This window comes from Manis javanica, chromosome 14 (genome assembly GCF_040802235.1).
Source record: "Manis javanica isolate MJ-LG chromosome 14, MJ_LKY, whole genome shotgun sequence".
Taxonomy (NCBI): domain Eukaryota; kingdom Metazoa; phylum Chordata; class Mammalia; order Pholidota; family Manidae; genus Manis; species Manis javanica.
In genome coordinates, this window is record NC_133169.1 from 62418796 (window position 1) to 62443782 (window position 24987).

The following is a 24987-nucleotide window of genomic DNA, read 5'->3' on the forward strand; positions in this document are numbered from 1 at the left end:
AGAGCTTCTGGACTCTGATGGTGCCATATACAAATATGGAACGCCAAAGGAACCTGGTTCAGAGTAAAATTATTAATACAACTGAGCAAGACTTAAATGACATTGACCTTATGAATCTTCTTGAAAGGGAGTTCAAATAAAAATCATTAATATGCTCATGGAGGTACTGAAAGATATTCAAGAACTCAGGAATGCTGGTTGGAGATCCAATTGAGCACAATGGAGGGTATTAAAAGCAGATTAGGTACGGTCAAGGAGAGAGTAAATGGAATAGAAATGAGAAGAGGGATACAAAGAAGCTGAGGCACAGAGAGAAAATAGGATCTCTAAAAATGATAGAATATTGAGAACTGTGTGACCAATTAAAATGGAACTATTCGCATTGTAAGTTTTTTTGTTTTTTTTTGCTCTGGTACATGCTTATTTTCTGAGGGATTCCATCTACCCCTAATGTTTCAACTTTCTTTTGAAATATTTCCCAAATTATGTTCTGTACAATACTTCACAGCAATAAGTCTGGATAGAAAAATACATATAATCAAATCCACTATAATAATCAAAATTATTATTTTGTTCTATAATGAAATACACTTAGAATTTTCTGTATGATTCATAATGTAAAGTAACAGTCATAAAGTAAATCCTATCATAGTTCTGAAGTGAAAAACCCTCTCAATGATATTTAATCCTTTTCCAATTTCTGAAACATCACATCATGGTGCATTTATTAAATCTATTGAAATTGTGTATACTAGTTTGTCAAATATTGGCATAAAAATTGATAACTTGTGTATGTGTATATACATACACATACATAAGCTGTAATATGTGTGTGTATGTTTTATATATATATTCCATCCTTCCTTTTTATCTAATATCCAAAACTGGGTTTCCCAAATCTCTCATGTACCCAAAGGCACTTCAAGATTATACTGTCAAGTATTAGGCCCATTGCTACGTCAGTGACCTAAAGACCACCAGTACATCTACTTAACAAGTTGGGTTTATTACTGGTTTCAGTGAAGGAGAGTGCATTACATAGTGAAATGTAGGGAATCTCACTACAAGGATGTTAGAAAACTCATTTAGGATTTGGGTTTAGTCTGAATAATTTTGGAAAGGATCTAAAGGAACAGGAGCTAGATCTAGGTTAGGTGCTATCAGCAGGCAAATCTATGATTGGGCATCTCTGTGTAGCAGGGCTGGCTAGAGGAGGATAAAGCTGTAATTGGTAAAGAAGCAGAAACTCATTTTAGCTGAAAGAGGTGAATGTTGGTATTTTGTGGGTTTCATAATCATCACCTTTTTTGTCTTATTTAGTCATCATCATAGAGTTACCATTGTTTAATCTTAATGTTCGGTGAGATTGTTTATGTCCAAGAGCAGAACAACATGGCTAGACTGCAGTGTGAATTTTGTGCCCTAGAGTTATGTAACTGTGAAGGGTGGAATTGGTTAAGTCCAGAATATTTTGAATAGGAAATAACAGACTTTCTTAATATCCAAGATTATTAATAATAGTAGAAGATGAATAAACGCTGCATCAGTATGGGTGAAAAGGGGTTGAGCAGTGGATCAAATGAATCCTCATAAAAACACAGATGTTAGCTAATATAAAATGACTCTAGGTTATACTGGCGTTTTAAAATTGATGCTACATCAATCTGAAAATAACAATTCTAAACTGATGTGCCGAAACCTTTCCAAGACTTAGGAAGCTAAAATTTGATGAACAAGGGGATGCTGCCAAGAGTATATTTACATGAAATAGGAAAAGAATGCTTCTATATCTAGTACTAATATTAAATTTTATTAGCTCTGTGGCCCTGGGTAAGTCACTTCGTCTTTCTGAACCTCAGGTTCCTTACCTGTAAAACTATGGGAGTGAATGGATGCTCTACATAGACTATCTTAATTCCATAAGATAAAAGGTACAAAAGGCTCCCCTAACATGCTGCAAATGCTTTAGAGGTCTACCTCAGTTTTCTTCTATGAAGAAATAGCAGGTTTCCACTTACCATCATTATGTTCTATTTAATCTTAAAGAAATAATGGTCAAGGATAATTTAAGGTGTTCCCTACTTGCCTTTTCTGCTTCTCCTGGTTAGAAGACAAAATCTGGTCCAGTAAGACATCGAAGTGGGCCCTTCAGGGATTCAGCATGCACTGAATTAGCTGCTGCACAACCAGCCTCTTTTTACTCATTGTTCCCTTCCTCCGTCCCTTATCTCTAGTTGGTCTCACTTGTTTTTTATTTTAGCCTTTGAAATATTGATTTATGTAGTTTCAGACTCTGTTTAGTGTAAAATATCCTAGATTGATAATTCTACAATAACTGTGACAGAGATTGAGAGTTTCTCCTACTACCCATTTTCCTCTTCTGATATTGTAAAATTATTGAAGTTTAAAGCGGAGAGAGCTAAAAATATATTCATCTACCCAGAATATATTCTGTTTCAGCCTCATTTACAGATAGGTTGGCCACCTTACCAATTTCTGACCAAAGGGACATAAATGTCAGTGGTAAATACAGCTTATGTTGACGTGAACGTGCCTGCTGCTCTTCCTACTTTCTACTGGCTGGAATGTTGAAATAATGGCAGGAGCTCTAGCCATATTTGATAACATACAGATGAAGGCCTCATAAAGTAATGGTGAACTCAAAATTTGGAAGGACTTTGGGTCCCTGATTATTTTGTTGAACTTGTCATACCAAGTCTGGGCTTTGGCTTGAATACAGAGAAGTAAAAAACAAAAATTGTGTGTTTCAGCCATGGTAAATACGGATTTTCTGTATCATTAGGGTGAACCTAATTTTCTCTGATATGATGATAATGGTAGCCATATTAAAAGATATTATTCCCTTGATTTACCTACCCATTTATCACTTTCTTTCCTGCATAAGTATCTATCCAAAGGAACTCAGTGCAGTATGGTGAGATAATGTTAGACATCAAACTTACATAATATAAAAACAAGAATATCTGCCTCCTTTCCCCATCTCCCCCAATACTTCCACCTGAATCCTAAGAGCTTTTTCCCTTCCCCAGCCAAAAGGACAGGAATTACCAAACATATATGTAAAGGCTGCAGAAAGTTTTAAGTAAACAAACAAACAGGAACAAAAAGAAGAAAGAAGGGAAGGGGGAGAGAGGGGAAAAGAAGAGGGAGAAAAAATAGCCACTGGTCAAAGCAGAATTCAGAAATCTTGTAATATACACAGGCAATGTTAATTTTCTTGCTTGGATAAACTGGGTAGAGTGAATGGGCAGAGCGGAAAAGGAGCTGAGAGAACCATGGGGCAAAAGAGAATGTGCTGGAGAAATTGAGAATCTCTGCCAAAGTTTCATAAAACTGAGTTTCTTGGTTAACAAAAGCCAGTTTTTGCCTATGGAATGTTCGATTTCAATTAAGATTTGACTGTCTTAGTCTCCCATCTCCAGACAATACATCCTCTTAAAGGCGACCCTCTCTTTGATGACCCAGGATAATTGTAAGCCTCTACAAAGAGGCTTAGACCCTGAAATTTGATTTTTTTATGTGAGTGGAAACCTTGCATATATTCAATGCAGGACAGATGAAAACAGTTTTGAATCACACATAAAGCGGAGCTGTTTTGAAGTTTACAAATATACAAATTATTTTAGGATAAAGCAGAAAATAAATGAGACAAAGGAAAAGAAGGGCAGGTCCCAAAATAAGATGAGAATAGATTGATGGTTAATAGACAAAATGGATGCCACAAGGTCCTGTGTTTTTTTTAATGATGAGCCAAGATTATAGTGCTAATATACATGGAAAAATACAGTAATTTTATGCTCAACGTGTCCATAATATATATCCTGCTGTTTAGAAATATAATTAATGCTGACACTAAGATAGCAAAGAAACACATTAGTGGGTCCTTCTCCCTGAAACCATAATTTCATGGAAAACATTGTCAACATCTTTAGAGTAAATGTTCATTTTTCTTGTTCTTTATTCTGTAACTGTCATTAAAAATATACTTAATATATTTGTGTTCTACAGCTGGGCAGCATCCTAGATCTTGATTCACCAAATGTTGTTTCAAAATATATTTAAAAAGGCAGGTGAAGGGTCCCCACCAGTAAGATGGCAAACTTCTGGCTTCTCTTCGGGGTCCTCAGTTCCCGCCGGCACCACCTGAAGCCCAATCACCTCTCGCCCCCCTCCCAATCCCAGCACCTAGTCAACAGCCACCAGCCCCGTAGAAGTGACACATCAATCAATTCATGCCCCTTCCTATATAACCCAGCACCTTTCCCTCATAAAGCGGAACTCTCCGGTGAATTGCTGCTGTGTGTCGCTCCTTTCCTTTCATTGGTGCCGAAACCCGGGAGACGGGACACCCCAACTGGGCCCCGTCTTCCCCCCGACACCAGCAGCAGCTTGCCCTCGTCCTCTTTTTCCGGCGCGAGCTCATCACACTCACCACTCCTCTCTGGCCTTTAGGTAAGTTTTCCCCCCGGAGTGAGCCACTCTTCTCCGAGCTATCGCAGTGCCATTGACCGTGATCGTCCGGCAAGGCCCTGACGCTCGGGGATGAGGAGGGAATGTTCCCCGCCTCAGGCCTTCACGGCTGCGGTGGACCCTCAGGCCCCTCCTCCAACAGCCATAAATCCCCGCCTCAAGCCTTTATGGCTGCGGCAGACACTCAGGCCCCTCCTCCGACAGTCATAAATCCCAGCCTCAGGCCTTCATGCCTGCGGCCGACTCTCAGGCATCCCCCCCCAAAAGCAATAAACGAGGTGACTCCTTTGTGGATGAGAACGCTCCCTTTTCCCCTCCTCCTTCTGCTCCGTCCGCTGAAAATGCCTAGTGCTAGGTACCTCGTGACTCCGGCTCTCTGCCTTCTTAGGGAAGTCTGGGTGACAACCCACACTTCCCAAGAAATTCCGACTCGTATACGAGTTTCTGCAGACCACCAAGGATCATCGGGGACGTGCTTTGTCTCCTTGCGGTCTGCTTCCAGTCCGAAGATCTCCGTTCGTCTTCCCCTGTTTGTCTCCTTCTCTGTCCTTTAGCCATGGGAGGCTCCTCATCCCTCCCTGAAAGTTCACCTCTTGAATGCCTGCTTAAGCATCTGCCTACCCTCTCCCTGACGCCTGATATAAAACCAAAACTTCTCCATAAATATTGCTCCCAAGATTGGCCGACATACCCCCTAGACAATAACAACCAATGGCCCGCAGGGGGAACTCTTGATCCTAACATCACTCACGATCTTTTTAACTACTGCCAGCACCTGAAAAAATGGAAGGAGATTCCCTATATCGAAGCTTTCCGCCTCCTCCTCTCCCTGCCCCCTCCCAAGTTCTCCTAGCCTGCAAGCCGCTGCCCCCGCAGAAGCCTCCACTCCCTTCCCCTTCTTCTCCTACAACAGCCCTTCTCCTTTCCTCCCCAACCATCGCCTCCCCCATCTCACCTCCTCCACCTTCATTCCCTGCAGATTAAGCCTGAGCCTTTCAGCCCCCCTTTAACTAGGTCCCAGGAGCCTCCTCCGTCTTTGCCCTCATCACCTGTTTCTCCCCTGTTAGGGACCGCCTTTGTCTTCTCACATGTTTGTAGGGAGAATGGGAAAGCACCTTCCTCCATGTCTAAATGCAGCATGGGAAAGCACAAGCTAGAGAACAACTGGTGCAGTCCTTAGAAGTTATCTGTCCACAAAAACATATCTTGCCAAGACTCCTCACTCTGAAAATAGGGAGACCTTGAAGATGTGTAGAAACACTGCCCCTGCTTCTAAATATGCCCTTCCCCCACTTGTGGATGTGGCAGGAATGGAGAACAAAGAATATTCTGTTTACGCATCCATAAGCAATTAACTAGAGCCCTGCTGCAGCTCAGTTAGTAGAGCATGGGACTCTTAATTCAGAGTCATGAGTTCAAGCCCAACTAGAGCGGCAGAAGTAAGCAGCTGGGCTGCAGGCTGGCAACACGTGGGTCTGATTCTATCTTTATTTTCTTTGACCCCCTTCCGCACTTCAGGACCTGCTTGAATAGGCACAGCTAGACCACGTCACTCCCCCACAGACTGAGCCAGAACCCTTCAGTCCCCCTCAGACTCAGTCCCGAGAGCCTCCCAAAATTATCGCCCCCCTCCGGGAGGTAGCAAGATCTGAAGGCATCGTGCGTGTTCACATCCCTTTCTCCTTAGGAGATTTAGCCCAACTAGAGAAACGCCTAAGTTCCTTTTCCACTGATCCCGCGACATACATCAGGGAGTTTCAATGGACCCTCCAGTCTTACAGCCTCACACATCATGACATTTTCATGCTCCTGGCCAATACTCTCCTCCCTGAAGAGCGTAGACGAGTTTGGGACTTCGCCCAAACGCCCGCTACCGAAACCCACAAGACTGACCCCACCTATCCCCCTGGCCCCACTGCTGTCCCTGAACAAGACCCACACTGAGATTATAACACCGCCATGAGTCTCCGCTCTCGAGATATTTTTGCCTCCTGTTTAATAGCAGGTCTGAAAAAGGCAGCTTGTAGTCAATTTTCAAAAGCTCCAAGACATAATTCAAAAGAGAGATGAAACCCCCTCCGAGTTCTTAGACAGACTCACTCAAGCCCTATTACAGTATACCAGCCTGGACCCAGAAACACCTGAAGGAAGACATGTCCTTATGACATACTTCCTAGCTCAAGGCTACCCCAACATTAAAGCTAAACTCAAAAAGTTAGAACAGGGCCCCGCTTCCCCACAGACTGAGATCCTAACAGTTGCCTTTAAAGTCTTCCATAAGCAGGAAGAGGAGAAAGAACGCCATAAACAAAAGGCTGATCATGCCAATTTCCAAATGTTGGCCCAGCTGATAAAACCACAACCTGGGCGCCCCTCTACAAACAAGCCCCCCCCCAAGAGCTTGTTTCAAGTGTGGAAAAGAGGGACATTGGTCAAGGGCGTGCCCCTCCCCCAGATCTCCTACCACCCCATGCCCCAGATGCCACAAAAAGGGCCACTGGGGGTCTAATTGCCCAACCACCTGAAGGGGAGGCTGGACGAACAACCCCCATCCTAAGCCCGCCGTAGTGGGCCTGGCAGAAGAAGATTGATGGGGCCCCGGGGCTTCTCGTCTGACCATTTCCATCACCAAACAGGAGCCCAGGGTTACTTTAACAGTAGACGGTCGCCCCATCTCCTTCCTCCTAGATACAGGAGCCACCTTCTCAGTCTTGTTAGAATACCAGGGCCCTACCATGCCAGCTATTACTCCTATAGTCGGGGTAGGAGGTAAACTGATTTTCCCATTAACCCCCCCCCTTTTATGCACAATCTTAGACAGTCCCATACCTTTCTCCCACTCCTTCCTGGTTATACCCCAGTGTCCCATCCCTTTACTAGGAGGAGACATCCTTTCCCTCCTCCACGTTTCCATAACTATATCCACTCCCACAGCCTCCAGTACTCCCTTTCTGATGGCCCTCATAACCGACGACCCCCCTCTACGCAATAAAAGCTCCAGTTCCGCCCTCATACACCCTGTAAATGCCAAAGTTTGGCACATTACAAGCCCCTCCATGGCCCTATGTCCCCCTGCCTTTACCAAATTATGTGACCCCTCTCAGTATATCTGTCAGGCCCAATACCCCCTAACCACTTCAGCCCTCATAGGCCTCCAACCCATCATTCAATATCTCTTAAAAATTAGCTCAGACCCACTCACTCCCCATTTAATACCCCCATATTAGCTGTTAAAAAAACCAACAGATCTTTCCGCCTTGTCCAAGACCTTCGCCTCATCAACATAGCCGTTGTCCCTATCCATCCCTTAGTTCCAAATCCATACAGCCTTTTATCGCAGATCCCTGCCTCGGCTTCCCACTTCTCAGTCCTAGATCTCAAGGACCCATTTTTCTATCCCTCTAAGCCCCTGCTCCCAAGATTTATTTAATCTTCACCTGGACAGGCCCACACACAATACATTCTAAACAGCTCACTTGGACAGTTTTGCCACAACGCTTCCGAGATAGTCCCCATATTTTTAGACAGGTCCTAGCTCAGGACCTCAAACAGTTTCATCATGATCACTCCAAGTCCACCTTATAATACATAGACAATCTTCTACTCTGCAGTCTCTCGTGGGAACAGTCTCAACTTGACACTGCCTCCCTACTTAACCTTCTAGCTTCCAGAAGTTACCGAGTATCCCCCGTCAAAGCTCAAATCTCTTCCCCTTCTGTCACTTACCTCAGATTCCTTCTATCTCAACAAAGAAAGTCCATTACCTTAGACAGAAAATAGCTCCTCTCTGACCTGCCCATTCCCAAAACCAAGACAGAAATCCTTTCCTTTCTAAGCCTAGCTAGATATTTTAGAGCATAGATCCCTAACTTCTCCCTGCTCCCTGTTGGCAAGACCCCTATACGACCTCAGCAAGAGCCCCCCTAAAAAACCATTATCCTCCTCACCCCGCCACTCCTTCATTAAACTCCGTCAAGCCCTTGTAGAAGCCCCAGCTCTCCATCTTCCTGATTTGTCGAAGCCCTTCTCATTATACATTCATGAGAAGTCCAGTCAAGCTCTAGGAGTCCTAAGCCAATATTATGGCCCATCCTTTGCCCCAGTAGCTTATCTCTCCAAGCAATTAGACCCCACAGTTCAGGGATCTGCCCCCTGCCTACGAGCATTAGCCGCTAGACAGCTCTTGCAGAAAGAAGCTCATAAACTGACATTCAGGGCGCCCCTTACCATTCAGTCCCCACACCACCTAAAAGATCTCTTAATCTACAAAAGTTTACAGACTCTCCCTCCCTCCAGACTCCTCACCTTACTGTCCTCTTTCCTCCAAAATCCCATTCAACCCCTTTGCCATCCATACCCGAATCATGACTTTTTCCTCCTTTACTGCTCTCTTGCTTTTTTCCTCATTCTTATTGTCTTCCCTGCCACCCCAGCCTCCTTTGTATGGCGATTCAAAGTCAGAGAGACTTACACACAGCATCAAACAAAAGTTACTGCCCTCATTGCCACACCACACTGCCCTCTGAAAAGCTGCTCTGAGCCTTTATACCTCCACTTTCCTCCCTCCAACGAAGTGTTCACTAGCAGCTACCCTTATTCTCCCTACCTCTGCTTCCTCTATGACCAAAAACAAGCCTATTGCAGGCGATAGCCAGACACCTACAAGAGATGTCCCTACTGGTCTTGTGCAATTCACTACATGAGTAACTTCCAGTACCCACAGTATTACTCCTTCAACCTTTTCATGAAATATCCCAACGGCTCATTCTCCTTATGAATCCCAGATCCCTGGGACTCTTGATGAGCTGCCAGAGTCACAGCCTCAGTTTACTATGGGGGGGGGGTCCTCGACCCCCCACGGTACCCTTCATATCTCTCAAAAGTATGTTCCCTCTCATTCCCAGATCTCTCAAGTTGCATCAGATATCAGACATTCCGAAAAAGTCATTATCCAAACTCTTGACGGCGCCTCTTCATCTTCTTATCTCCACCACTCTTCCCATTTCTCCTACTCTTCATTACAGCTCATTCAGGACACCACCATCTTTCTCAACCACACCCTTAACACAGCCAATTATTTCTTGTGTGCATCACTACAGCGCCCACTGCTGGCTGCCATGCCCCTTAATATTTCCAACTACTCCTTCCATGCAGAAAGACAACCCCTCTGCCCCCTGGCAGACATACCCCTATGGGAACCAGAATACGCAGATAATCTCACCATCCACCACTGTGTAGGCCCAACTCCACCCCCACTCCAGTGCACTTCACTGCCTCTCTATCTACACCCCTACCTCCGGCTCTAAGACTTTTACGCAACCGGGACCCTTCTTTTGGTGTAATGGTAGTCTTTTCAACTGACTGCCTCTCAACTCCGATACACCCTGCATTCTCGTCACCCTAATCCCACAGTTAACACTTTACAGCATGGCAGAATTCCTTGAGCTCCAACCTCCCTTGCCCTCATGCACAAAAAGAGCTGCTTTCCTTCCCATCATGGTCAGTAGCTCTTTGATCACCTCAGCCATTGGGGCAGGGTTATCGGGAGAAGCCTTGGGTCACTCTCTATAGGCAGTTAGAGATCTCAATGCCAAACTTGAGGGAGCCCTGACATCCACTGCCGATTCTCTAGCCTCTCTCCAAAGACAGGTCACTTTGCTAGCTAAAGTCACCCTTCAAAACCGGTGGGCCCTAGATATGCTTACAGCCAAGAAGGGCGGCACCTGCGTCTTCCTCTGGGAAGAGTGCTGCTATTCCGGCATTGTAGAAACTAACATTACCAAACTCACCGACCTTGCCTCCAGCCTCCACTCTGCTTCCAATTCCAACCCATTCTCTTCAATACTAACAAACCCCCTCCTCACCTAGCTCTGGCCCATTGCAGGCCCCATAATAATCATTCTTCTAGCCTGTCTCTTCTTACCCTGTATAATAAAGTTCATCAAATCCCAAGTCGGAAAAATCTCTAATCAAGCTTTCAACCAGCTTTTACTCAGGAACTACCAGCTTCTGGCCACAGAAGATCCCTCACCCTCAGGTGACCTACTCACCACATGCTGAGATGGACCCCTCTCTCCACTGGAAACTGTTCCTGTAAACAATGGCCGCAGACGCCTGGCTCCTGACACCCATATCCTCTTGTCACCATTGGAATCAACAGGTCCTCAACCTATGGTTACAGGGAACCTTCATTGATTTCCAAACCTGAAGAAGTCCACATCTACTCGTCCTTACTGCGGGGAGTCCTATCAACCCTTTCCTCCCAATCCTCAAGCCCTCACTCCCTTCTCCGCCCCTGTTCAGCAGGAAGCAGCCAGAGAGAAAGCAACGTCCACAAACCCATAGAGGAGAAAGGGGGGAATGAAGGGTCCCCACCAGTAAGATGGCAAACTTCTGGCTTCTCTTCGGGGTCCTCAGTTCCCGCCGGCGCCACCTGAAGCCCAATCACCTCTCGCCCCCCTCCCAATCCCAGCACCTAGCCAACAGCCACTAGCCCCGTAGAAGTGACACCTCAATCAATTCATGCCCCTTCCTATATAACCCAGCACCTTTCCCTCATAAAGTGGAACTCTCCGGTGAATTGCTGCTATGTGTAGCTCCTTTCCTTTCAGCAGGGGATTAATCTTTCAGCCTTGAGAGACTAACAGGATCTGGGATAACTTTTTGCAGTAAGCAATCAGAAAACTATATGAAATGTATGGGAATTCATATGTAATTCATACATAATTTTCACACATTGGACAATAGAATAGCACAGGGGTGTAATTCCTGAAAGAAAGGAAGTGAATGAATACGTATAGAGTTTCTTTATGCTGTCAGAATCAGTATTAATTATACTTTTAAACAAGGTGTATTTTATGTTATAGATATTTTCAGTTTTTAAAATGTTTACTATTGTCCCCTGACCCCTATATTTCCTGTAATTTGATACTTAGATCTGGAAGCTAAGTAGGATTCTGATTTTTAAAAAATAAAACACTTGGTAGTACTGTGTACCTCCATGGGAAGGCATGAATATTTGACACATTCTTGGACATCAGTACCTATTTTGATTATTGTCTAGCTCTGTTAAGTTCTTAATGGTTCCTAAATGGTGACATTTTAATTAGTCATTAGTTTTTCATTTAGGAGTTATCCTACTTCCATAGAGAAACTTTCCTTTTCAATTATTTGCTTATTTTAGGGTACAGGTGTAGGAGAGGCAAGTTAAATACTTTATAGTCTTTATCACTTTTAAAAATGAAGTTGTTTTCAGCATGCTTGAAAAATTGACCAAGGAGTTTTCTGGGCTTTTTGTTTGATTTGTTTGTTTTGCTTTAATGCTTTAGAAGATAAGTACCAACTTTGGAAAAAAGTTTGCCTCGCTGGGGTTTTAATCCTGTTCAGTTGATCAGTTGGTCAGGGAGTAAGTAAAGACAGATACTATTTTTCCATAGACATCAAATGTTGCATGTAGGCTAGTCAACTACATTCTTCCTCTCTTTTCCTTGATTCACTTCAACCAAATTGAAATGTTACTGTTCCTTAGTAGTTTTCTTTTTCCTAGGAGAAATACGAAGTGAACAAGGTTAGGCAGAGGGGTATGTATCATCTTGAGGTGAGGATTCACAAACTAATTAGGGTGTTGGGGAGACCAAAGTTAGGTTGAAGTTTGACTAGTCATATTGATTTCCAGGGTGAACCAGTATAGAAAGACCCCTCTCTGGAACCAGCTGTGTTTCAGGACATAGCAAAGGTGAAAAACAGGGAAGCCAGTTTCTATTACTAAACTCAAGAAATGATTGCTGGACTGAAGGACATTACTGCTGGAAGTAGAAAAAAGAATGCTAGAGACTGCATAGGCCCTAGAATGAAGAGATCAAGATCAATGGTAAAGTCAGAGTCTAATAAAGGAATTGCTTTAAAAAGCTGAGGAATCCAAGGGTCATTTTCACTGAGCCATTTACACAAGACTTGAACAGAAAAATATGAAAGGAAGAAATTCTTAAAATGCTCAAGGGCTTAGTCCTTAATTTATTGTTGGGTGACCTAGTTTTTTTTCACATTTGGGGGAGGTTGTTAATGATGTATGTTTGACTATGTGGTGATTTATATGCTTTATATATCTTTATCAGAATAGAACTCAATTTTAAATGGATTTGCTCCAGTTTTTGCTATTTGGATGATAAAAATTTTGTTAATTCTAATAGTGCTTAAATTAAGCAATCATGAATAATAACCTCTTGTCAGTAATCCTAGATGGAATGATAACAATTGCCTGACATCATCATCAGCCTGCAATGTTAAAAACCACCTTTATTTTCAATATTGAGATTTAGCAGCATAATTAGGGCCAACAGTGAGGATCTAAATAAAACAAGGTGCTAGAATTTTTTCACTTGCTTAAAATTTGTTATATTGTTTGTAGCTCAAACAGGATTATATCTTACTTAGCATATGTCCAGTCATTAATATAACAAATATTAATAATTTAAAAAAACAAATTGTACGTTCAACAGAGGCCAAAGAAGCAATAGTATAAATAATGTTCTATCAGGGGAAACAGATCAACAAGGTTGAATAGGTAGGATAAAACTAGATAATTAGAAATTATGAAAAGGTCTAATAAGAAATTATGCATTTCATGTGAGTGCTACATGTGTCTTTCCTACAGAAAGTATGTCAAATCCAATTACTGATAGAAATAGTTTAAGAAATTACAATTTTTTTATTAAGGTATTGTTGAAATACAATCTTATGAAGGTTTCACAAGAAAAACAATGTGGTGACTACATTCACCCTTATTGTCGAGTCCCCCACCATACCCCATTGCAGTCACTGTCCCATCAGTGTAGTAAGGTGCCACAGAGTCCCTGCTTGTCTTCTCTGTGCTATACTGTCTTCCACGTAACCCCCCACACACCATGTGCACTAATCATGATATCCCTCAATCCACTTCTCCCTCCCTCCCCACCTGCCCTCCCTCTCCCCTCCCCTTTGGTAACCATTAGTCCCTTCTTGGAGTCTGTGAGTCTGCTTCTATTTTGTTCCTTCAGTTTAGCTTTGTTGTTCTACTACTCCACAAATGAGGGAAGTCTTTTGATAGTTGTCTTTTCCACCTGGCTTATTTCACTGAGCATAATATCTTCTAGCTCCATCCACGTTGTTTCAAATAGTAGGATTTGTTTCTTTCTTATGGCTGAATAGTATTCCATTGTGTATATGTATCACCTCTTCTTTATCCATTCATCTACTGATGGATACTTAGGTTGCTACCATATCTTGGCTCTTGTAAATAGGGCTGCGATAAACATAGAAGTGCATATATCTTTTTGAATCTGAGAACTTGTTTTCTTCCAGAAATTTCTAGGAGTGGGATTCCCAGGTCAAATGATATTTCTATTTTTAGTTTTTTGAGGAAACTCCATATAGCTTTCCACAATGGTAGAACTAGTTTACATTCCCAGCAGCAGTGTAGGAGGGTTCCCCTTTCTCCGCATCCTTGCCATCATTTATTGTTCCTTGTCTTTTCCATGTTGGCCATCCTAACTGGTGTGAGGTGATATCTCATCGTGGTTTCAATTTCCATTTCCCTGAAAATTTACGATGTGGAGCATCTTTTCATGTGCCTCTTGGCCATCTGAATTTCTTCTTTGGAGAAATGTCTGTTCATATCCTCTGCCCATTTTTTAATAGGGTTAGTTGCCTTTTGGGTTTTGAGGCCTGTGAGTTCGTTATATATATTGGATGTTAACCTCTTGTCAGATATGTTATTTACAAATATATTTTCCCATACTGTAGGATGGCTTTTGTTCTACTGATGGTGTCCTTTGCTGTACAGAAGCTTTTTAGCTTGATGTTTTCCCATTTGTTCATTTTAGCTTTTGTTTCCCTTGCCCAAGGAGATGCATTGAGGAAAAAGTTGCTCATGTTTATATTCAAGAGATTTTTGCCTATGTTTTCTTCTAAGAGTTTAATGGTTTCATGACAAACATCCAGGTGTTTGATCCATTTCAAGTTTACTTTTGTGTATGGTGTTAGACAAGAATCCAGTTTCATTCTCTTCCATGTAGCTGTGCAGTTTTGCCAACACCAGCTATTGAAAAGGCTGTCATTTCCCCATTATATATCCAATCCTCCTTTATTGTACAGTAATTGACCATATATGCTTGGCTTAATAGCTGGACTCTCTATTCTGTTCCATTCATCTACAGGTCTATTCTTGTGCCAGTACCAAATTGTTTTGATTACCGTGGCTTCGTAGTACAGCTTGAAGATGGGGAGTGAGAACCCCCCCCATACTCTATTCTTCCTTCTCAGGATTGCTTTGGCTATTTGGGGTCTTTTGTGGTTCCATATGAATTTTAGAACTATATGTTCCAGTTCGTTGAAGAATGCTGTTGGTGTTTTGATAGGGATTGCATTGGATCTGTAGGTTGCTTTAGGCAGGATGGCCATTTTGACAATATTAATGCTTCCTACCCAAGAGCATGGGATGGATTTCCAATTATTTGTGTCCTCTTTAATTTCTCTCAAGAGTGTCTTGTAGTTTTCAGAGTATAGGTCTTTCACTTCCTTGGTTAGGTTTATTCCTAGGTATTTTATTCTTTTTGATGCAATTGTGAATGAAATTGTTTTTCTGATTTCTCTTTCTGCTAGTTCATTGTTAGTGTATAGGAATGCAACAGATTTCTGTGTATTAATTTTGTATTCTGCAACTTTGCTGAATTCAGATATTAGATATAGTAGTTTTCAAGTGGATTCTTTAGGGTTTTTTATGTACAATATCATGTCATCCACAAACAGTGGCAGTTTGACTTCTTCCTTACCAGTCTGGATGCCTTTTATTTCTTTGTGTTGTCTTATGGCCATTGATAGGCTCTCCAGTACTATTTTGAAGAAAAGCGGGGAGTGTGGGCATCCTTGTCTTGTTCCTGATCTTAAAGGAAAAGCTTTCAGCTCTCTCTGCTAAGTATGATGCAGGCTAGGAGTCTGTCTTGTATGGCCTTTATTATGTTGAGGTGCTTGCCCTCTTTACCCATTTTGTTGAGTTTTTATCATGAATGGATGTGGAATTTTGTCAGTGCTTTTTCAGCATCTATGGGGATGATCATGTGGTTTTTGTCTTTTTTTTGATGTGGTGGATGATGTGGATGGATTTTTGAATATTTTACCATCCTTGCATCCCTGGAATAAATCCTGCTTGATCATGATGGATGATGTTTTTGATGGATTTTTGAATTCAGTTTGCTAATATTTTGTTGTGTATGTTTGCATCTTTTTTCACTAGGGATATTGGTCTGTGGTTTTCTTTTTTTATGGGGACATTGCCTGATTTTCATATTAGAGTTATGCTGGCCTTGTAGAATGAGTTTGGGAGTATTCCCTCCTCTTCCACTTTTTGGAAAACTTTAAGGAGGATGGGTACTAGGTCTTCAATAAATGTTTGATAAAATTTAGCAGTGAAGCCATCTGTTTCAGGGGTTTTGTTCTTGTGTAGTTTTTTGATTACCAATTCAATTTCATTCCTGATAATTGGTCTTTTCAGATTTGCTGTTTCTTCCTGGGTCACCTTGGAAGGTTGTATTTTTCTAGAAAGTTGTCCATTTCTTCTAGGTTGTCCAGTTTGTTAGCGTATAATGTTTCATAGTATTCTCTCTGTAGTGATTTTTCCTTTCTCATTTCTGATTCTGTTTATCTGTATATACTTTTTTTCTTGATTAGCCTGGCTAGGGGTTTATCTGTTTTGTTTATTTTCTTGTAGAACCAGCTCTTGCTTTCATTGATTATTTCTGTTGTTTTATTCTTCTCGATTTTATGTCTGCTATAATCTTTATTACGTCCTCTTTCTAATGACTTTGGGCCGCATTTGTTCTTCTTTTTCTAGTTTCATTAATTGTGAGTTTAGACTGTTCATATGGGGTTATTCTTCTTTCCTGACATAGGCCTGTATTGCAATATACTTCCCTCCTAGGATGGTCTTCGCTGCATCCCACAGATTTTGCAGTATTGAATTATTGTTGTCATTTATCTCCATATATGGATCTCTGTTTTCATTTGGTCATTGATCCATTGGTTATTTAGGAACATGTTGTTAAGCCTCCATGTGTTTGTGGGATTTTTCATTTCTTTTGCATGATTTATTTCTAGTTTTATACCTTTGTGCTCTGAGAAGCTGGTTGGTATAATTTCAATGTTTTGGAATTTGCTGAGTCTCTTTTTGTGGCATATTATGTGATCTATTCTTGAACATGTTCCATGTGCACTTGAGAAGAATGTGTATCCTGCTGCTTTTGGGTGTAGAGTTCTGTAGATCTCTGTTAAGTACATCTGTTCTAATGTGTTGTTCAATGCCTCTGTCTCCTTACTTATTTTCTGTCTGGTTGATCTGTCCTTTGGAGTTAATGGAGTGTTGAATTCTCCTAGAAAGAATGCATTGCATTCAATTTCCCTTTTTCATTCTGTTTGTATTTGTTTCACATACATAGGTACTCCTGTGTTGGGTGCATCGATATTTATAATGGTTATATCCTCTTGTTGGATTGACCCCTTTATTTTTATATAATGTCCCTCTTTGTCTCTTGTTACTTTCTTTGTTTTGAAGTCCGTTTTGTCTGATACAAGTACTGCAACTCCGGTGTTTTTCTCCGTATTAGTTGCATGAAATATCTTTTTCCATCCCTTCACTTTTAGCCTGTGTATGTCTTTGGTTTGAAGTGAGTCTCTTGCAGGCTGCATATAGATGGGTCATTTTTTTATCCATTAAGTGACTCTATATATTTTGATTGGTACATTCAGACCATATACATTTAGGGTGATTATCGATAGGTATGTATTTATTGCCATTGCAGGCTTAAGATTTGTGGTTACCAAACATTCAAGGGTAACTTCCTTACTATCTAAGAGTCTAACTTAACTCAGTATGCTACTACAAATGCAATCTAAAGGGTTTTCTTTTCTCCTCCTTTTTATTACTCCTCCATTCTTTATATATTAGGCATCATATTGTCTACTCTTTATCTATCTCTTGACTGACTTTGGGGGTAGCTGATTTAATCTTGCATTTGCTTAGTAATAAATTGTTCTACTTTCTTTACTGTGGTTTTATTATGTCTGCTGATAGCTAAATAGCCTTAGGAACACTTCCTTCTATAGCAGTCTCTCCAAAATACACTGTACAAATGGTTTGTGGAAGGTAAATTATCTCAGCTTCTGCTTATCTAGTAATTGTTTTATCCCTCCTTCAAAGTTAAATGATAATCCTTCTGAGTAGACTATTCTTGGTTCAAGGCCCTTATGTTTCATTGCATTAACTATATCATGCCACTCCCTTCTGGCCTGTACGGTTTCTACTGAGAAGTCTGATGACAGTCTGGTGGGTTTTCCTTTGTATGTGATCTTTTTTCTCTCTCTGGATGCTTTTAATAGTCTGCCCTTATCCTTGATCTTTGCCATTCTAATTATTATATATCCTGGTGTTATCTTCCTTGGGTCTCTTGTGTTGGGAGATCTGTGCATTTCCATGTCCTGAGAGACTATCTCCTTCCCCAGATTGGGGAAGTTTTCAGCAATTACCTCCTCAGAGACACTTTCTATCGCTTTTTCTCTCTTTCCTTCTGGTTCCCCTATAATGCGAATATTGTTCCATTTGGATTGGTCACACATTTCTCTCAGTAATCTTTCATTTCCAGAGATCCTTTTTTCTCTCTATGCTTCATCTTTTTTGTATTCCTCTTTTCTAATTTCTATTTCATTTATCATCTCCACCACAGTATCTAATATGCTTTTAAATCCTTCCATTGTATTCTGTAATGATTGGATCTCCTTTCTGAATTCATTCCTGAATTCTTGAATATTTTTCTGTACCTCCAAGAGCATGTTTCTGATTTTTATTTTGAAATTTCTTTCAGGAAGATTGATGAGTTTTGTTTCACTTGAGCCATTTTCCGGTGTTTGTTGGATTTTGGTTTGAACCAGGTTCCTTTGACATTTCATATTTCTATGTGGCGCCCTCTAGTGCCCAGAAGCTCTATGCTCTTGAGCTGCTCAGCCCCTGTAGCAATATCGGGGGTCACAGGGAAGTGGTGCTGGTGCCTGGGGGGAGGAAAGTGCTGTTTCCTGCTTCCCAGCTGCTATGCCTGTCCCCACTGCAAGAACCAGTGGGCTGAACACACAGGTGTAAGCCTCTATGTTTTGTGTTTTTAGCTGCAGTAGGTGAGGCTTCCCTCTGGCTGATCTGATGACAGGCCAGGGGCTGCTGGTTTGTGAAAGAGCTGCAGGCTGGCCGGGTCAAAGGCACATCAGGCTGCATTTCACAGTGGATGTCCTTGGAGCTGTGTAGCCAGCCAGGGGGATGGAGCACCTGAAGCTTCTGAGAGTTCCCAATCTTCTGTGCAGAGTGAGCCCATACAATTTTGTCTACCTGTCCTTTCTCCTGAGCATTAAGCTCTGTGTAAACCTTGCCCCTTTGACAGCCCTCTTGCTGTTAGGAAATCTCTCAGATGGCCTGCCTTTCTTTTGTCCCAGAGCAGCCAGATGTGGATCCAGAGTAGTCCTCCAGGGGTAGGTGTTCAGCAGTCCCAGGCCTCTACTCCCTCCCCACTCCATTTCTCTTCCTCTTGTTGGTGAGCTGGTGTTGGAGAAGGGCTTGGGTCCCACAAGATCATGACTTTGGTATGTTACCCTGTTCCATGAGGTTTGTTCTTTTCTCCAGGTGTATGCAGTCTGGTGCAGTCTTCTTTCTGTTGCTCTTTCTGGTTTAGTTGTATTAATTATATTTTTGTATTATATGTCATTTTGGGAGCAGGCCTCTGTCTTTATTCTCACACCGCCATCTTTAATCTTCTCCCTATCTCTAGGCTGGCATCTTAATACTGCCACTTTTAGAAGGGTGGACGTGCAAGTGCATATATTAAGAATGATCCACAATTTGCATTGTTATAAAACAGTATTCAACTGAGTAAATTTGAAGATCTAATATGCTTTATTAACTGATTTGTGAATGGGACAGAAGCCCATCTATCATGTGGAAAGATGCTTCAAGGAGGTATACAAAAATGGAAGGTTTTTATAGGCAAAATGTTATAAACAAAAGAAAAGAAGGGACTGTTTCAGGCAAGGTCACTCTCACTTAGTGGAAGAGCATGGGGGTCTTACCATATAGATGACCTCTTCTTCTTTTTGGGGGTGGAGAGTGCTCATGTGAGAGATTACCTCATTTATGCTGGCCAGAAAATGCCTGATTGACTAAGACTACATTTCTTGGGGAGGTTGACACTGCAGTTAGGCTGGGCATTAAGGCCTGGTCTGGTGACCTGGCCCAGCACATGCTCATGGGCCAGTGGCTTTCCATTTTAACAGCAACAACTATTTAGAAGAGGTTGAAAAGTAACTGAAATATAGAGAATTTTGAATTTTTATTGCAGCAAATTCAAATTTGGCTTTAAGGCATTCTTGTTTCTTTATCCTTGGCATGGATTTATTTTCTAGGCATTCTGTCTAGAGCCTCCTTAACATAGATACTTGTAGATAGGAAAGATACACATACTTAATCTGAGACTGAACTTCATAAAGATTGTGCCACATAAAATAGGTGCTGAATAAATCCTTTTTTGATAGTTTGAGGATGGTATTAGTCTTCTGAATTGCACTCTCATTTTAGACTAATCTATAATTCTAGTTTATGACTTTCTCATATCCATCACTGCTTTGTGGAAATGTATACCCAGATCTTAGATTACAATGTAGCATTGATTCTGCAGTAAATTTTATGTTCATATTGTATCATATCATAGTCAATTAAGGAACTAGCAAATGTTTTTCGATGGTGATTTAATTTACTGGGATTTTATAGTAATTTTACATGTGTAGGTATGCACAGACTGAAAAATAAAATGATCAAGAATCAGAAATCTCAGACCCTGGTGGGAGTTTCATATAAGGAATTTAACTTCTTCAAAATAATAGCTCTTACTGTCTTGGAATTTTAACTTTTCTAAGTTTGATGGAGTTCAGTATTTTTTTTTCAGAAAGAATGGTTTTAAATTTGTCTTTTACAAATTTCAAATGAATATCTAAAATTAACTGATAGGACCTTATTTTAGATCATTCAGAGGACCACTTATAACCAAGTAGTAAGATGAGATTTGACAGTTGGCAGTTGATGTTTGCCTTGGCCAAGTTTCTCAGCCTCCACACTCCTGATGTTTTGGAATAGGTGATGATTACATTTGTAAACTCTGCAATATGCAGTAGGTATCTCTCACAATGAAATAATGCTAATATTTGTTATTCACTTAGCTCTGTAAATTTAACTGCCCATATCCACTAGTGGGTAGGATTCCTTCTATGTACAGATTGGAGTCTGTTGCAATAAAAATATGACAAAAATACATTTTTAGTATAAAAAAATCATCTGCCCTTGGGTGTACCTTTGCAACTATATGCTACTATATGATTATTACACATTCAAGGGCAATATGTATGTCATAAAGACACTACAAGAAAGGAAGGAGAAATAATACTTGTTATAATAGATATCAAAGTCTTATTAATAAAAATGAAATATAGTGTGTTAAGTGTTATATAGAAGAATGGTTTGATAAACTTGGCCTGTTCCACTGCAAAGAAAACAAATGACAGAGAAGCTAAAATATGTAGAAAGAGATTTTTAATATATATTGTCTTGGATTTGAATAGTCAATGTTAAAATAAATACCAGAAATGCCTCTGTGGTTTCTAATGTGTTTCACCTGTAATTAAACACAAGTCTCTCAGTAAGCTGGCTTACTTGGCCATTTGTATATAAAAAATGTGCAGTTTCTTGGAACTGTGATTTGTATAACATGGAAACAAAGTAGACACAAATTTAGTATTTTAAGTTAATTAAATAATGAGTGCCATATTTTCATATGATATAGTGAAGAGAAGAAAATGAAGTCAACTACATTGTCTCATGGGAATGTCCTTTTATAATGCAGAGGAAGCCTTCAGTGCTGTGAATTCTTAATTGTTCTCTAAGAAGGAATGTTATCCAAAGGATCCAAGTCAGAGAAAAATATTCTGGGGTTCCACTGTCCTTGTGTGGTGTTACAGGAGAGGGTCCATAGCACTTCACTGTAGTTGGTTAAATGACAAAACATAGTAATTTGGCTTCTTTTGTATTTCTGTGCATTTCTGGGTCTTTTATATTTTGGGATTGCAAGCTATGACTAGTTTCTAAAAATATGAGAGTGACATGACTTTGGTAAGTGCGTAATAATGAGACTGCAGCAGCTGTAAGGTGGCATTAGAGTAATAATCAGTTTCAAAAGCTTATATTCAAAAGCTTATGTTACACACCTCACACAGTGATCATATAAATTATCATGTGTAAAAAATTATTTATTCTTTACCTCTTAAGGAAAATAACCTGTTATACAATAATATTTAAATTCAAATATCAAGTCTGGAAATCTCTGAAAAGCAAGATGCTAGACACAGACCTGTTTCTTTTATTTCCCATCTTCATTTACAGACACCGTGAGTTAGGTGTGCTTTGGTAATTGAAGTGATACTCTTTTTTTTTATTATTATTACAAGCAGAGTAGTTTAATAAGGCAAAGTACACACTCGAGGAGGGAGTGCAAGCTTGCACTGGAGATGTGGTGAGCAGCCTGAAGTGATACTATTCTGTTAACTTTTTGCTTTGGCAGGACAGCCCGGACTAGTAGTTTCACTGGGTAGTTCCCCAGCACACACCTCGGAATTAAGAAAAGAAGGAGGTTCGGGAGAACTTCTGCTGTTCAGTCCACTATGGTCACAACGAGTTGTTCAGTTCCTCAGGCTGGGGTAATCTCTGCCAAGGCTGGCAGCCCCATAAACCTTAATGCCTCCTTCCTCGCTGCCCAGCAGGCTCTGGCCTGTGGCTGGAGCTCCCATGGTAAGGGGCATAGCATTCAGATTGCAAGTGCCTTTCGTGGGTGCAGTGAAGTAGTTTTATTAAGGTATCTGCTTTTCTAAGACCCCTGTTGCTTCTCCCTTACCTTTGAAACCCAGTTCTCTTTCTCCATGTCCTTGGATCATCATTTCCTTCTCCCTCAAAGCTTTGATGCCAGTCTAGGACATTGCAGAGCACCAAATCCTCTTTTCAGGTCCTAGGGAAGCCCAGATATCCAAGACCAGAAATGTGGCTGCTCTAAGGAGAAGAAAGGAGTGAAAGGGGAAAAAATTATTTTGATGTACAACAAGAACAACAAAAAGAAATATGAATTTTTCAGAACATTCTGCAAAATCTAGTCACCAAAGCATCCTTAGATTTTCTTTTTGAAGCACTTAACATATACACTCTTAGAACCAAGGCATGGGAATGTTCTTCCAAAAAATAATGTTAACAATCAAGTAAAAAAATCTATAAAAAATATGAAAGAGTGGCATATGCTTTCAGACTGCAATTGGAAGAATATGCTTGTTATAGTCTGTTCAGGCTGCTGTAACAAAATACCTTAGTCTGGGTGGCTGAAAACAGAAATTTTTTTCTCACTGTTCAGAGGCTGAAAAATACAAGGTCAGTCAAGGCACGAGCATTCAGTGTCTGGCCACAGGTCCTTCCTGGCTTGTAGACCAACAGCTGCCTTCTCTGTGTGGTCTTATGGCCTTGCCTCAGGGCATGCTATTGGAGAGAGCATTCCTGTTTCTTCCTTTTCTTGCAAGGGCATTAATCCCACCTCCAGGGAACTACCCTCAGGACCTCACTTTAACCAAACCGCATCCCAAAGTCACCACCACCAAGTGTCATCACATTAAGGATTAGGGTTTCACCATATGAATTTTAAGGTGATACAAATACTGCTTTCACAGCGATGGTTACAGGAGTACTTTTATTTAATAAACTATTTTCAGGTGTAATAATTCACTTTTATCACCAAAGCAGTCATGCTGGCCACCATTTTTCTCTGTTGACTTCTATTGTTACATGATAGAGTACGAATGGCAGAGTCTTTATCCAGACCTAGTCTCTTTTTCCCTGGAGTTATAATGTCATCTATATCTGCCAATTCAGTATTTCCCCTAATATGTCTTGCCATTTCTTTAAATTCAATAAGCCAAAAACTGAATTTTTCCTATTTTTCTTGGAACATCCCTCCTGGAATTCTTATTTCTCTGGTGTGGGCCAACAAATCACCCACTCATACACTTTCCAAATTCAGTCAACCTTGAAATATTCCTATATTTTATCCCATGTCAAGTATGGTCCTTAAGTAGAATATACTTGATCTTCCTCTCTATTGTTACTGATTCTACTGTTAGCACTTGTAATTCAGGCACTTATTATTTCATGTCAAGATTATTGCCATTGTCTCTTTTCTATTTCAACTCCTAAAAGACTATTGTGGCACTTGATTATTCCTCCTGTAGCTTACCTCGGTTCATGTCAGTCCCATCCTTAAGGTTGTGGATATATTCTCCTCCTTACATGTCTATGAAAACAATTGCTTAATTCTGGCCATCAAAGTCCTAAGATCTAGGCTCATTTCCCTGCTATATTCAGCTATATTAAATCCACTGACAAAAGTCTTCCTTTCTTGCCTTTATTCCCTATTCCTGGTACACTCTCTCAGCTCCTTTCTGCCAGTCCTTATTCTTGCATTCTTTGAGGCCCAGTTTTATTCTCACCATCTTTATTAACTTTCTTTGATGTTCCAGTTATTAACTCTCTCTGTCAGGAGAACTACTGCTTCGTATAATTCTTATGCTATACACTGGACATGTGACACCCATTGATTTGCATTTTATTTTATTTGGTTTCTAAGGTAACTTTAAATTTACATTTGCAATTCAAGACATGTAGATGTGTAATTTTCTTTATTTTTTTACCCCTGAGATTGTGTTGTTTGGAACTGCGCCAAGTTCTCCGGTTCACATTTCCTCTTATGAAGGGTCTATTGATTCTCAACCACCTTCCATACCAGAGAAGGTCCCAGGAAATTTTTTAGGTCTCTTCCATGGCTCTCTGAAAGTGTGTGTGAAGCTAGATGGGATGGTGCTACCACTGGGTCTGCTGTATTGTGGTCAACTCATAACAGCATGTATCCAAATGCATGGTCACTTCCTCTCAGCTTTCTGAGGAGGAAGAGACTAAAGCCAGTGTAAGAGATGCATCTCACTTACCTCTTTAAATTCTTGTAGCCTCCTTTGCCTCACAACTCTTGGCCTGTTACTTAGCCTCAGTTATAGCCATGGCTTTCCAATTCTGTACATTTGCCCAGTTCGGCTACCTATGGCTGACTACTGCCTGCTGACTCAAACCTCTTGCATCTCCTGCCAATTGCATGTTGGGACTCCGAAAAAACACTACCCCACTAGCTGGATGATACACATTGGAACTGTGAAGTAGCTGACTTCCTATGGCAAACACTGAATATTCCAAAAAGCTATGAAGACAAATATTATCTCTCTCCTGCTTCCCTCTGAAGAACTTCCCCAATGTATAATTTACCTGTGGAATTTGTTAAAAGATTTCCCTCATTGCCAAGTAGA

At 40.9% G+C, this 24987-nt stretch overlaps 1 protein-coding gene across 7 annotated transcripts in view; it reads right to left on the reverse strand.

Moving 5' to 3' along the window:
* LOC118972007 (uncharacterized) overlaps positions 1 to 24987 on the reverse strand; it is an 86845-nt gene that overhangs the window by 21327 nt on the left and 40531 nt on the right. For 4 of the 7 annotated variants that reach the window (XR_012125268.1, XR_012125263.1, XR_012125262.1 and 1 more), the window contains 2 exons: positions 22494 to 22645; positions 10542 to 12033 (listed from right to left, as the gene is read on the reverse strand). The gene's annotated coding sequence lies outside the window, so the exon portion shown is untranslated. The remainder of the gene's footprint in view (positions 1 to 10541; positions 12034 to 22493; positions 22646 to 24987) is intronic. The other 3 variants (XR_012125267.1, XR_012125266.1, XR_012125265.1) reach the window with 2 other exon arrangements.